Source organism: Hordeum vulgare, chromosome 5H, assembly GCF_904849725.1.
Source record: "Hordeum vulgare subsp. vulgare chromosome 5H, MorexV3_pseudomolecules_assembly, whole genome shotgun sequence".
Classification (NCBI taxonomy): Eukaryota; Viridiplantae; Streptophyta; class Magnoliopsida; order Poales; family Poaceae; genus Hordeum; species Hordeum vulgare.
The window spans coordinates 297368485-297385454 of NC_058522.1; positions in this window are offsets into that span (position 1 = coordinate 297368485).

Consider the following 16970-nt stretch of genomic DNA (forward strand, 5'->3'; position numbering starts at 1 on the left):
TGATGACGATGGCGACGATTTCCCCCTCCGGGAGGGAAGTTTCCCTGGCAGGATCGTCCAGCCGGAGCTCTAGATTGGTTCTGCTCAAGTTCCGCCTCGTGGCGGCGGCGAATCCACGAAAAAGCTCCCCTTTGATTTTTTTCCAGACGAAACCCTTCATATAGCAAAAGACGAGCGCCGAAGGGGCAACAGGGGGCCCACAAGCCCTCCAGCCCCGGCCAGGGGGGTAGGCCGGGCCTGGCAGGCTTGTGGCCTCCAGGCGGCGCCCCTCTGGTACTTCTTCCGCCCAGTATTTTTTATACATTCCCAAAAAGTTCCACGTTGATTTTCACAGCTTTTGGAGTTGCGCAGAATAGGCATCTCAAACTTGCTCCTTTTTCAGGCCAGAATTCCAGCTGCCGACATTCTCCCTCTTCATGTAAACCTTGCAAAATAAGAGAGAAAAGGCATAATTATTGTACCGCAAAGTGTAATAACAGCCCAAAAAGCAATAAATATCAACATGAAAGCATGATGCAAAATGGACGTATCAGGAATGTTCTGGAGCGTCGGTCTCGGGCTGTCACAACTCTCCTACACTACAAGAGGATCTCGACCCGAGATCAAAGAATGAAAGGGGAAGAGAAAGAGCAAGAGCAATAGGTAAAACTTAATTGCTTCTTTGACAAACGAGTGAGACCAACGATCCTTGAAGGTTAGAAAGAGAAGAAGAATGATATGAGAAACAAGCCAGAATTCACACGAAATCTAGGCAGCACTTCGGTAGGAAAAGGGGACAAAATTCGATACAATGGAAAGATCTTGAGAAGATTCAGAACAAACTAACTAAATTGAACAAGGGAACAATATGATCTTGAAAAGACAAAATTATATATTGAAGACAGAAACATCACAAAGCCTCCATTACAAAGAATAGAAACTAGATCTTGGAAAGAAAAGAACGAAGAAGAAAATGAGAACTACCGCCACTAGAATCATGAAGAACACCTTGAGAATGAAGAGATCTTGAGCCGCCTAATAGAAAACTGAACAAGGCATCGGAATAATTGAGAGACGAACGAAGAGACAACAATTGAGAAGAATTTGAGAACGAAAACTGAAAGCTGAGAACAAAGAAATCTTCTAAAATGATGGCCTTTGGAGGATCAAGAATGAAAACAACTCAGAAATGCACCAGATAGCAAGAAGGGGATTCTCATGATTGGGAACAATTGAGAAGATAACACGAGGTGATATGACAAACTTCAAAAGAATGGACAAGATTTGAGAGAAACACTCCTTCGGTCTTCCAAGCTGAAACTGATGAGGAGAATATCACCAAGAATAACTGAGACACTCCGGAATAATGAAGAATGAAAGGTTGAGCCAAATATGAGAATTAATTCAAATTGATATTGAAGAAGGAATATGACTGATGAAATTCATACTTACGTCATAATTGAAAAAAATTAGAGAACTCTAGAAAGATTACAAAAGCCAGATAAGATCCTAGAAAAAGCGTGTGGGTTATGGGCCCACTCAAAAGAAACCACCGTTGAAACAATTGATAGAAAGATTGATTGCACCAGCATAAATGAAAACTAGATGAGGTGAGAACCTGTAAATAATTGAAAGGATTGAAAACAAGAAACTTTTGAGATAAATTCAGCACTCTTGACAGAACATAGAGAGATGAAAAACAAGAAAGACTTGACAGAATTTCCAACATGAGAAATCATTTACAGGATGAAAATAACATGATGAGCACCCATAGCTTGAATTGCATCCATCGGAGAAGAAAAACAAGAATGAAGAAATGATGAGCTAGAAACTCCTCAAAATCTTCACAATGAATCACCAGATAGGACACGGAAGAAAAGATAGCGGAAGCAACACTGAAAAGAAGGCACTTGGAAGATACTCTAATCACTAAAGAAAAGGGCGGGAGAGCGGGGAAAAAAGATAACTAGGGACGGATGAGACGAACTCTGGAAGAAATGAGAGAATGATCTTGCAAAATTGGAGAGGATTGAATTCACTTGAAGAGAAGCACTCCGGTTGAAAAGAATTGACAAGACAACTTGATTGAGCAAAAGAATTTGTATTCCCATAGAATATGGGAACACCTCTAGGAAAGATACGAAATCACCACTTGACATCGAAGCAACTCGAATTACCATATCTCAACAAAAGAAAGGATGCAGCTTATGAAACAAGCCGAAACAAATTCATGACAGATATTTCGTCCGATATTTTTGTGGATAGGATCACACGGGCTCGATGCTACAGTAGCCATCCTGTACAAGGTAGTTAACACGACATACGAAGTGTCCCCGAGTCGTAGCAAGCTACAAGGACTCTTTAAGACACAACGAGAACCGTTGTAAGACGAGCGTGAACAAACGAATCCACTAGATGTAGAACCCCAACCTCACATCATGCATCTGTTGGAAGATTGTCCTATAAGTAACTACTTGAATTCCCACCTAAGAACTCCCGAAATTTTCTAGTCTTGCAATATGGTCCACGGATACAAGGAGTAATATATCACTCAACTCCTATACTAACCCCTCTAGTGTATCACACCCGTCAACACATAACCAGAGATCTCCGAAACTCATCTATGTCAGATCCTCGTAATCACAACGATTCTAAGTGTGGCGATACATCCGGACCTATCTGCACTAGTACTCTGGAAGCCGGACTCCTCTCACCACTACTAGTATTGAAGCAATTTCGAACATCCTTCGTCCTGAGATACTAAGAAATCTGAATGAATACGATGTGCTCAAGAATCCTTTGGAGCTCAATTCCCCGGAAGAAATCAACTCAGATAAGAGGCATCAAGATAGAACTCCTTCACATCGACATCATATAGATTCCAAAAATATCTGCGTGATCCTTTTTTTAGTGAGAAGAGGACTAGAATTGAAATTTCTTAAGTCATGAACCTCACCGGAGCATAGACGAGGAGAAAAAAGAAACCTTCTCTCCGATACAACTAAGACTCAAAATAATTTTTCACCAGACTTGACTCGGCCAAGTTCGATCAATCAGGGGGGCTCCTAGGTCGGTACTGCTCTGATACCAACTATCAACGCCCAAGATGTGGTCCTATCGTTATTTTGACATGAGGGCCTAGACAGGGATAGAAACGCATCTCGTCGTTTTGCAAGAATGGATATCGTTACAAGTACATGTACTGAAAAGATGACTATAAGGAGTTGGCTTACACTCGTTACAAGCTATATCAGAGTCACATCAGTATAATACATACAATCATCATGAAGACGAGCAGGGTCCATCTTCGGGCGAAAAGAAACAACAAAAGAACGACGTCCATCCTTGCTATCCCAGGCTGCCGGCCTAGAACCCATCCTAGAGCGATGAAGAGGAAGAAGAAACTCCAAAAGCACAATCATTGCGCTCACGTCATAATATCACCTTACATGTACCTACAACTAGTGTTGTATTAATCTGTGAGCCACAGGGGACTCATCAATCTCATTTCCAAAGGTATCGAGACTAGCAAAGCTTAATGGGTGAGGTATGGTTAAGTGGTGAGGCTGCAGCAAGCGACTAAGCGTTTATTTAGTGGCTACGAGGACAAGAATAAAGAGGGGGGATGATCTACACATATCGGACGTGAACTATTGATGATGAAATGAATGATCCAGAACACCTACTTATATCATACATAACCCCACCATGTCCTTGATCGGAGAAGGAGCTCACGAAAGAGACAGTCACGGTTACGCACTCAGTTGGCATGTTTTTAATTAAGTTAACTTCAAGTTATCTAGAACCGGATGTTAAACAAAGTTTCCACATTGCCACATAACTGCGGGCATGGCTTTCTGAAAGATTTAACCCTGCAGGGGTGCTCCAACTAGTCAATCACAAACTACGACACACTGCGACGGAATGACCCCGATCAGGGAAACCCGTGATCTCCTCTGGTTCCTATTGGAAAACCTCAACCTCGAGATTACCCAAAGCATCCTCGACCCCGATCAGGGAAACCCGTGATCTCCTCGGTTTCCTATTGGAATACCTCAACCTTGAGATTACCCAAAGCATCCTCGGAATCCCTTGCACAAGGCAATCGAGAAAGGTAAAACAAGTCCAACAAGGCCGTCCATTGTGTCGACAATCCCGATAGGAGCCGTGTAACTCGTTTTCAGGACACGAGGATAAGCACAGTGTATGGTGGCGTGATAGACATCACCCGAGTTGCCCGGGTTGGCCCCGCAAAAGGCTCTGTTTTGGATCAACACCATCAGCACTGGCCCTCCCTGTATTATGTTGAATTACTCCTCGGGTAGTGCTAAATCCCTATGTTTTTCAGTATTAACAGAACTATTATGTTGGGAAAATATAGTACCAATGTTGGGCCTTGCTAGATGAGATTTATCCCAAAATGAGAATCTAGGGGGTCCCCATAACAACCCCAAGCATGTTAGGAGCGCTCATTGATGGAACATAACACCGGTAGCCGAAACTCTGGCGACAAAGGTGGAACAAAAACCAGGCTAGAAAGGCCGAGCCTTCCACCTTTTACCAAGTATATAGGTGCATTAATTTAAATAACAATTAATATGGTGATATAACAAGGAACCCATGTTATCACATGGAAGAAATTGCACCTGTAACTAGCAAAGCTAACACATGGTTAAGCAAGCGGTAACATAGCCAATCAGTGCTTTGCTTGGTTGTGAACAGGTTGAAAGTTTTCATGGCAATGTTGGGAGGCTGTTATTTAACAGGTGGTAGTCAGCGAGACATAACGATAGAATCAAAAACAGCTAGCATGGCAATGATAGTAATTATATTTAGGGAATTGGTCATCTTGCCTGAGATCCTGCTTGGAAGAAGAACGACTCCGTGAAGCAGAAGAATCGACGTAGTCGAACGGATCCTCACATTCTGACACGCTTTCGGAACTCTACTGATACGAAGCAAACTGGAAACAAGAATCAACACACGATGTTCACCACGTGATGCACAACACAAATGATGCATGAGCGGTTTCAATTATGCAAGGCATGGCATGGCAATTCACATCACGCAAACTCTACACATTAAGTGAAGCTCAATATGCAACGAGATGCATATTGACGAAACTCCACATTTAAATATTTAGTTCACTCTCATTTATTTACAGTGTAACATTAAAAGTTGTTAAACATGGCAAGAGGTGAAGCGTAATTAGTCTACCTACGTAGGAATTTTAAATGAGGTCGGAAACGACATATAGCATCTCCGAAATGACCCCATGTGTTACTTTCTAAATCTGTCCAGATTTGACCTCAACACATTTTCTGTTTGTTAAACATCAAAACAAAGTGGTTCACGTGAAACTAAACATCATACTAGTCCATTTACATATATGGAACATCTCCAACGGAGCTACGGTTCAAAGATACGATAACCGCAAGATATGATGGTATGAATGCAATATCTATGCAATGACAGTCACAAGCATCCAAAAACATACAAATAACAAGATAATATGAACCTACACGATATTCTAAACAAGTTTCATATAGGACACGATCAAAACGGAGAAACGGTTTAACAACTACAAGCTAAACAAGAAATAGCTACAATTTGCCCAAAACAAAAACATGGCATTTTCTACACCCTAAAAGAACAAGCTACATAATTCTAGAATGATCAAACAAGACATGAGGCAGTAGTGGACAAGTTTCACTACAATATCCTACTAATAACATGTAGCATGGAAGGATGGAACACTAGGAAAAGAACTCACGAAATGGCATCACGCACACAGTTTCAGAGTTAGTGAAAATAACACTTTGTGAGTGCAGTTTTCGATCTGAAGGCATATTGACAGCAGTAAAACTATATGCTACGGGCATCGAATGGCATGAAAATTTACAGAATGCTAGAGTATCTTAAGGACTACAAATAACCTCATTGCACGAACTTCAAAGGAGCTATAGATCACAAGGAAATCTAATGGTAAGACAGCAACAAAATATTACAGATCTCAGACTTAGAAATATTTCAGCATCTCCAAATCAGCATTATTTTCTAGCATGTTGGCAACAAGCAAACATGACATAGACATGGATTTCAATAGCAACAAAAAATACCAGGGGCTTGCCTACCTATCCAAGAGCATATCTCTAGTTCACAACTAATTCATATCACGTACGGAATAAATCCCACAAAATAAAAAAGAGGGCAACATGGCAAAATATCATGCACACTAACTTACTCAAAAGGCAAAACAAAATGAACAGTTAAATTCTATGGATTTTTATGCGCCACAAACATATATAATATGTGGGGTAGAAAAAATAAAACTAATGCCACACGTATATGCGAGAATATGTCCTAAACACGACATATCAAACTATTGATGTCACCTACATGAAAACAGCGAGACAACTAGTTCTAAAAATACATGGCAAGGTGTTGCAATAACATGGACATTTTACCTATGGGATTTGAACAATCCGGACGCGCACAAAAATAGCTACGGAATATCTAACCTATTAGCACATCACACAAATCTAGGCTAATAGCACGTGAAACCACTTCAAACATGCATGCAAGTTGTAAATTAATATTCTACGCAATATTCTAGCCAAGTTACGTATCTAAATCACCGCGATCCGATGCACGGTTCAATATCTACGGATGTTTTAAAATCTAGCATTTTTATGAAATTAAATAAATCCTAAAAAGTTATAGAAAATATAACGGGCCAAAACTACTACTCGACCGAAAGAGGGACATGGTGGGAGATATCATATTGCGCCGACGACGCTAGATAGGCAGCAAGGAGGAGGCTCACCTCGGGCCTTTTCAGCCTGCACGAAGCAGAAGGGACAACTTGGGGGCGGTGGCCTGGCCTCGTGCTGGAGAGGCTACGCGGATGAGCCAGCTCCTGGGCTGGGCGAGGCCCACCATGCTGACGCGAGCGGCGGCCGACACGGCATGAGGCGGGGAGCGGGCGACCTTCGTGCTCCTCCCGCAGGAGGAACGGTCCACCGGTGACTTGGCTGGCGAGTCGTCGGGGCTAGGTCCGGCGAGGGAGACGGTAGGGATGGGCTTCCCTAGGCCGGATCTGGCCGGATCGAGGCGGTGGCGGCGGACGGCGGATAGAGGCGGCGGCGCAGTACATGAGGTGCTTGGGGCCGACGAGTAGAGGCGGCTAAGGGCTGATGGCCGGTGCGGGGTGGCCCGGCCGTAGGCTGGCGGGTTCCGGGAGAGATGCATGCGAGCGGCTAGCGGCGTGTGGCGAGGTCTCAGGCATGGAGCGGCTGGCCGCCATGGAGGAGCTTGGGAGGACTGCATGGGCGTCGGCCGATCCGGGCCTGGGTGGGCCCCGGATGGGCTTTGGCCGGCCTGCGCGCTGGAGGTGGGAGACAAGCATGGTTAGGTGGCGGCGGTTGGTTGGGGTGGCACGGGAAACGAGGCAGCTAGGGTTTGGTCCGTATTTAGGTAGGGATGGGTGTCTATTTATAGACACGGGCTAGGGTTGGTAGTTTTTCGCCCCAGTTCCAACCGTGCGATCGGAATCGAACGGTCTCGCACATGGGGAGGGTCTAGGTGGCTGTGAAGAGTGGCTAGGTGGGTATGAGAGGAAATGGTGCAGCGCAGCAATGCGATTTAAAACACCGCAAAATGTCAGACGATAAACCGAGGACGGTGGTGCTACGGTCAACCATTCGGGTACCAGACGAACTCCGATTGTGACGAAAATTGGCACGCGGCCTACCTATATTAAAACAAGACCCCACGCCAAGTTTCATCCCAATCCAAGAATATTTTATACACACTTTAAAAAATGGTTTGACGATGCTGCGGGCGGGTGCGAGTGTGGCCGGGCTCAAAACGGGCAACAACGAGAACCGAGAGAATGGACAACTAATAACGGTCGCAAATTTTGAAAACTGGTGGCAATGGGGTGCCGATGCAATGCAGATGATGTGCATGATGCGACAAATAAAAATAATCACATCGCCCTTTGCAGTCATGCACGTTACGAGGTCTCGGTGCCGATGCACGTTACGTTATGTGCAATGGGGTGCCGATGCAATGCAGACGGTATAAGAGGGGAATCTTCTGGGGCGTCGGTCTCGGGCTGTCACATCTCCCTTTGCACTCCTGCATGTTACGAGGTCGGTCGGGATCAGTCTAGCTACCTCTTAGTCCAAAGCGCGTGCGTACGCGAACCACCCGGATGCGTGCCGCTCAATGTGGCATCTAAATAACTTTCGGGAGAACGTATGGCAAAGGGTGTCCATACTTATTCCTGCATGGTGGTTAGTGTGATAAAGGCCAGAGGCCTACTCTGTTGGGGAAGGTCGCATGGGAAACAAAAAATTTCCTACGCGCACGAAGACCTATCATGGTGATGTCCATCTACGAGAGGAGATTTGGATCTACGTACCCTTGTAGATCGCACAACAGGGAGCGTTAAGAAACACGGTTGATGTAGTGGAACGTCTTCACGTCCCTCGAACCGCGCCATGAACCGTCCCGCGATCCGTCCCACGATCCGTCCCGCTATCCGTCCCACGAACCGTCTCGCGATCCATTGCACGAACTGTCTTGCGATCCATCTCACGATCCGTTCCGATCTAGCGCCGAACGGACGACACCTCCGCGTTCAGCACACGTACAACTCGATGACGATCTCCACCTTCTTGATCCAGCAAGAGGGGCAGAGAGGTAGAAGAGTTCTCCGGTAGCGTGACGACGCTCCGGTGGTGGTGACGATCTAATCCTGCACGGCTCCGCCCGAGCTCCGCAGAAATACGTTCTAGAGGAAAAACTGCGTAGTATAGGGTCGAGCAGCACGTGACAAAGTTGTGTCTCAAAAACCCCCAATACCTCTAGTATATATAGGAGGGAGGGAGGGGACGAGGCAACCTCAAACCCTCAAGGTTTGGCCGAAATTGGAGGTGGAGGAGTCCTACTCCAATCCTACTTGGAGTAGGATTCCACCTTCCCACTTGGAAAATCTTTCCACCTTATGTTTTTTCCTTCTCAAAGCTTATGGGCCTTAGTGGGAACTTATTCCAGCCCACTAGGGGCTGGTTTATCTCTTCCCATAGCTGATGAGACCCCTTGGGGCGTGACACCCCTCCCGATGGTCCCCGGCACCCCTCCTGGCACTCGACGTACATTACCGATAAGCCCGAAACTTTTCCGGTGACCAAAACAGGACTTCCTATATATCAATCTTTACCTTCGGACTATTCCGGAGCTCCTCGTGATGTCTTAGATCTCATCCGGAACTCCGAACAACTTTCAGTTACCAACACCTATAACTCAACTATACCAAAACGTCACCGAACCTTAAGTGTGCAGACCCTGCGGATTCGAGAACTATGTAGACATGACCCGAGACACTCCTCGGTCACTATCCAGTAGCGGGACCTCGATTCCCATATTGGATCCTACATACTCTCCGAAGATCTTATCGGTTGAACCTCAGTGCCAAGGATCCATATAATCCCGTATGTCATTCCGGTATGTTACTTGCCGGAGATTCGATCGTCGGTATCCTCATACCTATTTCAATCTCGTTTACCGGCAAGTCTCCTTACTCGTTCTGTAATACAACATCCCGTGACTTACACTAAGTCACATTGCTTGCAAGGCTTTTGTGTGATGTTGTATTACCGAGTGGGCCCCGAGATACCTCTCCTTCACACGGAGTGACAAATCCCAGTCTTGATCGACACTAACTCAACGGACACCTTCGAAGATACCTTTAGAGCATCTTTATAGTCACCCAGTTACGTTGTGACGTTTGATACACACAAGGCATTCCTTCGGTGCCAGTGAGTTATATGATCTCATGGGCATAGGAATAAATACTTGATACGTGGAAAAAAGTAGCAATAAAAATGACACGATCAACATGCTACGTTCATTAGTTTGGGTCTAGTCCATCACATGATTCTCCTAATGATGTGATCCCGTTAGCAAGTAACAACACTTGCCTATGGTCAGGAAACCTTGACCATCTTTGATCAACGAGCTAGTCAACTAGAGGCTTAGTAGGGACAGTGTTTTATCTATGTATCCACACAAGTATTGTGTTTCCAATCAATACAATTATAGAATGGATAATAAACGATTATTACGAATAAGGAAATATAATAATAACTAATTTATTATTGCCTCTAGGGCATATTTCCAACATACTCGGATCACGTATCCAAACCCGCTAGTGTCTTGGGAGCTCGCGGTAACGATCGGTGATCCTCCCGATCGTGTCACCCATCTCGTAGAGTTATGGCAAGCGAAAATAATGCCCGACTGTGTCGCATTATTATCTCATGGGTACCCTCCAGGTCAATCCGACTCCACAAGGGACCGTCGAAAACTTAGTCCACCTCAACAAGGGTGCTATCGCCCTTCAGTCCCACCATACGAGTAACAAGGGCAACATGCAAAGGTAACAGTGTGTCCATGCCATCAAGGGGAAATTTTTAAGAATCACCCTCGATGGATTTTGATAACCCACAAGTATAGGGAATCACGACTGTCTTTACGGGTAGTATTTCAACCTAATTTATTGATTCGACACAAGGGGAGCCAAAGATTATTTATTGGCCTTGACAGTTGAGTTTTCAATTCAACCGCACGTGGGATATCTCTGTGTAGAAAGGATTTAGTAGAACATCAAATGATAGTAGTAACTGTAAGAATAATAGCATCAATTTTGGTAACAATAGCAATTGAGTAGGAGGTGTGACAGTAGCAACAACAGTAGTAACTCAGGAGGATTAAGTATATGTAAAGCGTAGGGACGTGGATCGCTGATGGATAATGATTTAGATGACATTAATAATGTAAATGTTACACACTAGGGCGACAAAGAACTAGCTCTAATTCATCAGTATAATGTAGGCATGTATTCCTTATATAGTCATACATGCTTGTGATAAGAACTTGCATGCATCTTTTGTCCTACCATCCCGTGGCAGTGGGGTCCTATTGAAAACTAAGGGATATTAGGGGCTCATTTTATTAGAGAACCGGAACAAAGGATTAACATAAGGTGAATACATGAACTCCTCAAACTACAACAATCACCAAAAAGAATCCCAAATATTGTCACCTTGGGATATGCGGATCAAGACACGTAATATCTGACTACAACTTGCAAGATAGGATCCAAATCACTCTTATATTCATGAAAACATAATAGGTTCAAATATGAAATCATGGCACTTGGGCCCTAGTGACAAGAATTAAGCATAACAAAGTCATACCAACATGAATCTCAGAACATAGTGGATACTAGGGATCTAGCCCTATCATACTTAACTCAATTACATGGTCAATATCATCCGACCCCACCACCGTCTAGCAACCCTACAAAGGAATTACTCACTACCGGTGGTGAGCATCATGGTGGTGTTAATGGAGAAAAGTTGGTGATAATGACAACGATGAATTCCCCTCTCCGGAGCCCCAAAGAGACTCTAGATCAGCCCTCCGGAGGAAGAACGGGAGGTGTTAGCGGCTTCGTCTTGTAGAACGCTATGAAAACTTGTCTATGATTTTTTCTCCGAAGATGTGATTTTTGTTGGAAATATGCCCTAGAGGCAATAATAAATTAGTTATTATTATATTTCCTTGTTCAAGATAAATTTTTATTATCCATGCTAGAATTGTATTGGTTGGAAACTCAAATACATGTTTGGATACATAGACAACACACTGTCCCTAGTGAGCCTCTAGTTGACTAGCTCATTGATCAAAGATGGTCAAGGTTTCCTGGCCATAGACAAGTGTTGTCACTTCATAATGGTATCACATCATTACGTGAATGATGTGATGGACAAGACCCAAATTATGAACGTAGCATATGATCGTGTCAGTTTATTGCTATTGTTTTCTGCATGTCAATGTATATGTTCTTATGACCATGAGATCATGCAACCCCCAGACATCGGAGGAATACCTTGTGTGTATCAAACATCGCAACGTAACTAGGTGAATATAAAGGTGCTCTACAGGTATCTCCGAAGGTGTGTGTTGGGTTGGCGTGGATCAAGACTAGCATTTGTCACTCCGTATGACTGAGAGGTATCTTGGGGCCCAATCGGTAATACAACATCACAATAAGCCTTGCAAGAAATGTGACTAAGGAGTTAGTCACGGGATCAAGTATTACAAAACAAGTAAAGAGACTTGCTGATAACGAGATTGAACTAGGTATAGAGATACCGACGATCGAATCTCAGGCAATTAACATACCGAAGGACATAGGGAACAACATATGGGCATACTGAATCCTTGACATAGAGGTTCAACTGATAAAGATCTTCATAGAGTATGTCGGAGCCAATATGGGCATCTAGGTGTCGCTATTGGTTATTTACTAGAGAGTGTCTCAGGTCATGTCTAGATAGTTCTCGAACCTGCAGGGTCTGCACACTTAAGGTTCGGTGACGTTTTAGTATTATTGAGTTATGTGTCTTTGATAACCGAAACTTGTTCGAATTCTCGGATGAGATCCCGACGTCACGAGGAGCTCCAGAATGGTCTTGAGGTAAAGATTTATATATAGGAAAGTTGCATTTGGCTTCCGGAAAGTTTTCGGGCATTACCAGTAAAGTACCGAGAGTGACGAATGGGTTTTGGGGTTTTACCGGGAGGGGCCACCCACCCGGGAGAGAACCTAATATGCCTAAAGGTGGTGCACCAGCCCTTAGTGGCATGGTGCATCGAGCCCAATAAGGCTATTTTGGTCAAGGAGCAAAAGAAGGGAAAAAAGGGAAAAAGGGAAGGAGGAGATATGATGGAACCCTACTAGGAGTAGGATTGGAGTAGGACTCCTCCACCTCCAATTTCGGTCAAAACTTGAGGGTTTGAGGCTGCCTCCTCCCCTCCCTCCCCCTATAAATACTAGAGGAATTAGAGGCAGCCCTAACCTTAATTAGCCACGTGCTACCCTCTCTCTCAAGATCGTTTTCTCCTCTAGATTAGTTCTGTAACGTTTGGCGAAGCCTTGCTGAATTGTCCACAACCACCACCATGCCGCCGTGCTGGAGAACTCATCTACCTCTCCGCCCCTCTTGCTGGATCAAGAAGGCGGTGATCATCATCGAGCTGTACGTGTGCTGAACGCGGAGGTGCCGTCCGTTCAGGACTAGATCGGGATGGACCGTGATGGGATCATGGGACGAATCGTGATGAGATCGCGGGACAGGTTGCGATTTGGATCACAAATATGTTCCACTACATCAACCGCGTTATATACGCATCCTCGTAGCAATCTACAAGGGTATATAGATTCACTCTCCCCTCTCGTAGATGATCATCACCATGGATAGGTATTGCGTGTGCGTAGGAAAATTTTGTTTCCCATGCAACGTTCCCCAACAGTGGCATCATGAGCTAGGTCTATGCATAGATGACATATCGAGTAGAACATAAAGGAGTTTGTGGGAGTTCATGTTCAATTTTCTACCGTACTTAGTCTTTTCTTGATTCAGCAGTATTGTTGGATTGAAGCGGCCCTGACCAACATTACTCGTACGCTTACGAGAGACAGGTTTCATCGACAAACATACAACTTGTTGCATAAAGATGACTGGCAGGTGGCTGTTTCTTCAACGTTAGTTGAATCAGATTTGACCGAGGCGGTCCTTGGAGAAGGGTAAATAGCTACTTACATATCACCGTTGTGGTTTTGCGTAAGTAAGATGCAATCATACTAGATACCCATAGCAGCCACGTAAAAGATGCAACAACAAATTAGAGGACGTCTAACTTGTTTTTGCTGGGTATTCATGTGATATGATATGGCCAAAGACATGATATGATATATTGGATGCATGAGATAATCATGTTGTAATTGTTAAATATTGACTTGCACGTCGATGCTACGACAACCGGTAGGAGCCATAAGGTTGTCTTTAATAATTTTGCGCTTGGAGATGCTTTGCTTTATCGGTAGTAGTAACTATAGTAGTAACAACATATATAGTAACACGACAACCTCGATGGTAGCACAATGATGGAGATCATGGTGTGGCACCGGTGACGATGGAGATCATGCCTGTGCTTTGGTGATGGATATCAAGAAGCACAAATTCATGGCCATATCATGTCATTTATGATCTGCATGTGATGTTGATCCTTTTATGCACATTATTTTGCTTAGGATGAGGTAGCATTATAAGGTGACCCCACACTAAAATTTATAGATAAAATTGTGTGCTCCCCGACTATGCACCGTTGCGACAGTTCGTCGTTTCGAGACACCACGTGATGATCGGGTGTGATAGACCCTATGTTCGCATACAACGGGTGCAAAACAGTTGCACACGTCGAACACTTAGGTTAAACTTGACGAGCCTAGCATGTACAGACATGTCCTCGGAACACAAGAGACCGAAAGGTCGATCATGAGTCATATAGTGGATATGATCAACATGGAGATGTTCACCATGGAAGCTAAACTCAACTCACGTGATGATCGGACTTGAGTTAGTGAATTTGGATCATGTACCACAAGAATGACTAGAGGGATGTAAATTTGAGTGGGAGATATTAAGTAATACGATTAACTGAACTTATTATCATGAAAATAGTCAATATGTCTTTGCAAATTATGTTGTAGCTTGCGTTGTAGCTCCACTGTTTTTGATATGTTCCTAGAGGAAACTTAGTTGAAAGATGATAGTAGTAATTATGCGAACTGGGTCCGTAAACTCAGGATTGTCCTCATAGCTGCAAATAAGGCTTATGTCCTTAATGCACCACTTGGTGTGCTACCCCTAGCATCGTGTGTGGATGTTGCGAGCATCGCACATACACGTTTTCGATGACTACATGACACTTGAGTGCGTAATGCTTAATAACTTAGAATTCAGGTGCCCAAGACGTTTTTGAATGTCAGAGAACATATAAGATGTTCCAAGAGCTGACAGTTGATGGTTAGTGAAACCACTAGTTTCAACAAGGGCAAGGGCAAGAAGGAATACTTCATGAATGGTAAACCAGTTGCTGCTCTTGTAAGGAAACCCAAGGTTGAACCCAAACCCGAGACTAAGTGCTTCTCTTATGAGGGGAACGGTCACTAAAGCAGAACTACCCTAAATACTTGGTAGATGAGAAGGTTGGTAAAGTCGACAAAAGTATATTGGATATACATGATATTGATGTGTACCTTACTTGTACTCCTAGTAGCACACGGTTATTAGATACCGGTTCAGTTGCTAAGTGTTAGTAACTCGAAATTATAGCTATGGATTACACAAATGCTAGCAAGGGTGAGATTACCATGTGTGTTGGAAGTAATTCCAAGGTTGATGTGATCAAACATCACACGCTCCCTCTACCATCGGGATTAGTGTTGAACCTCAATAGTTGTTATTTGGTGTTTATGTTGAGCATAGAGATGATTAGATTGTGTTTATCGCAATACAGTTATTCATTTAAAGAGAATAATGGTTATTGTGTTTACTTGAATAATACCTTCAATGGTCTTGCAACTAAAATGAATGGTTTATTGAATCTCCATCGTAGTGATACACATGTTCATAATATTGATGCCAAAAGATAAAAAGTAGTAATGATAGGACCACTTACTTGTGGCACTGCCGCTTGAGTCATATTGGTATAAAACATATGAAGAAGCTCCACGCTGATGGATCTTTGGACTCACTCGTTTTGAATTGTTTGACATGTGCGAACAATCCGATTGGTGTAAACGCATGAAGAAACTCCATGCAAATGGCTCGTTTAGACTCACTTGAGACATGCAAATCATGCCACATGGGGAAGATGACTGAAGGCTTCATTTTCAGTGAGATGGAACGAGCAAGTGACTTGTTGGAAATAATAAATTTTGATGTATGCAGTCCAATGAGTGCTGAGGCACGCCGTGGATATCATTATGTTCTTAATTCACTTATGATTTGAGTAGATACATGTGTGGTTTCTTGATGAATAACAAAGTCTAAAATATTGAAAAGTTCAAACAATTTTAGAGTGAAGTTGAAGATCGTCGTGACAAGAGGATAATATATCTACGATGTGATTCTGGAGGTAAATATACATCTGAGTTGCGAGTTTGGTAAATATTTAAGACAATGTGAAAAATTGTTTCACAACTTATGCCACCTAGAACACCATAGTGTGATGGTGTGTCCGAACGTCATAGCCGCGCCATATTGGATATGGTGCATACTATGATGTCTCTTATCGAATTACCACTATCGTTTTTGGGTTAGGCATTAAAGACAACCGCATTCACTTTAAATAGGGCACTACGTAATTCCATTGAGATGACACTGTATGAACTGTGGTTTGGAGAAACCTAAGTTGTTGTTTCTTAAAAGTTTTGGCTGCGACACTTATGTGAAAAAGTTTCATCCTAATAAGCTCGAGCACAAAGAAGATAAATGCATCTTCATAGGATACCCAAAACAGTTGGGAATACCTCATATCTCAGATCCGAAAGCAAAGTGTTTGTTTCCAGAAATGGTCCTTTGTCGAGAAAAAGTTTCTCTCGAAAGAATTGAGTGGCAACATGGTTGAAACTTGATGAGGTTATTAAACTGTCACTTCAACAAGTGTGTAGTAGGGTGCATGAAGTTTTTCATGTGGCGCCTACACCAATTGAAGTGGAAGCTGATGATAGTGATCGTGAAACTTTAGATCAAGTTACTACAAACCTCGTAGGTTGACAAGGTCACGTACTTCTTTAGAGTGGTACGGTAACCATGTCTTGGAGGTCATGTTGCTGGTCAAAAATGACCCTGCGAGCTATGGAGAAGCGATGGTGGGCCTGAATTTTCAACGAATGGCTAAACGCCATAAATTTGAGATAGGATCCATGTATTAAAACGAAGTGTCACCATTAAGGAAGATAGATGATGATGGTAAATGTCACCATTAAGAAAGCTCGACTTGTCGCAAATATATTTCCGACAAGTTCAAAGAGTTGATTACAATGAGACTTTCTAACCCGTAGCGAT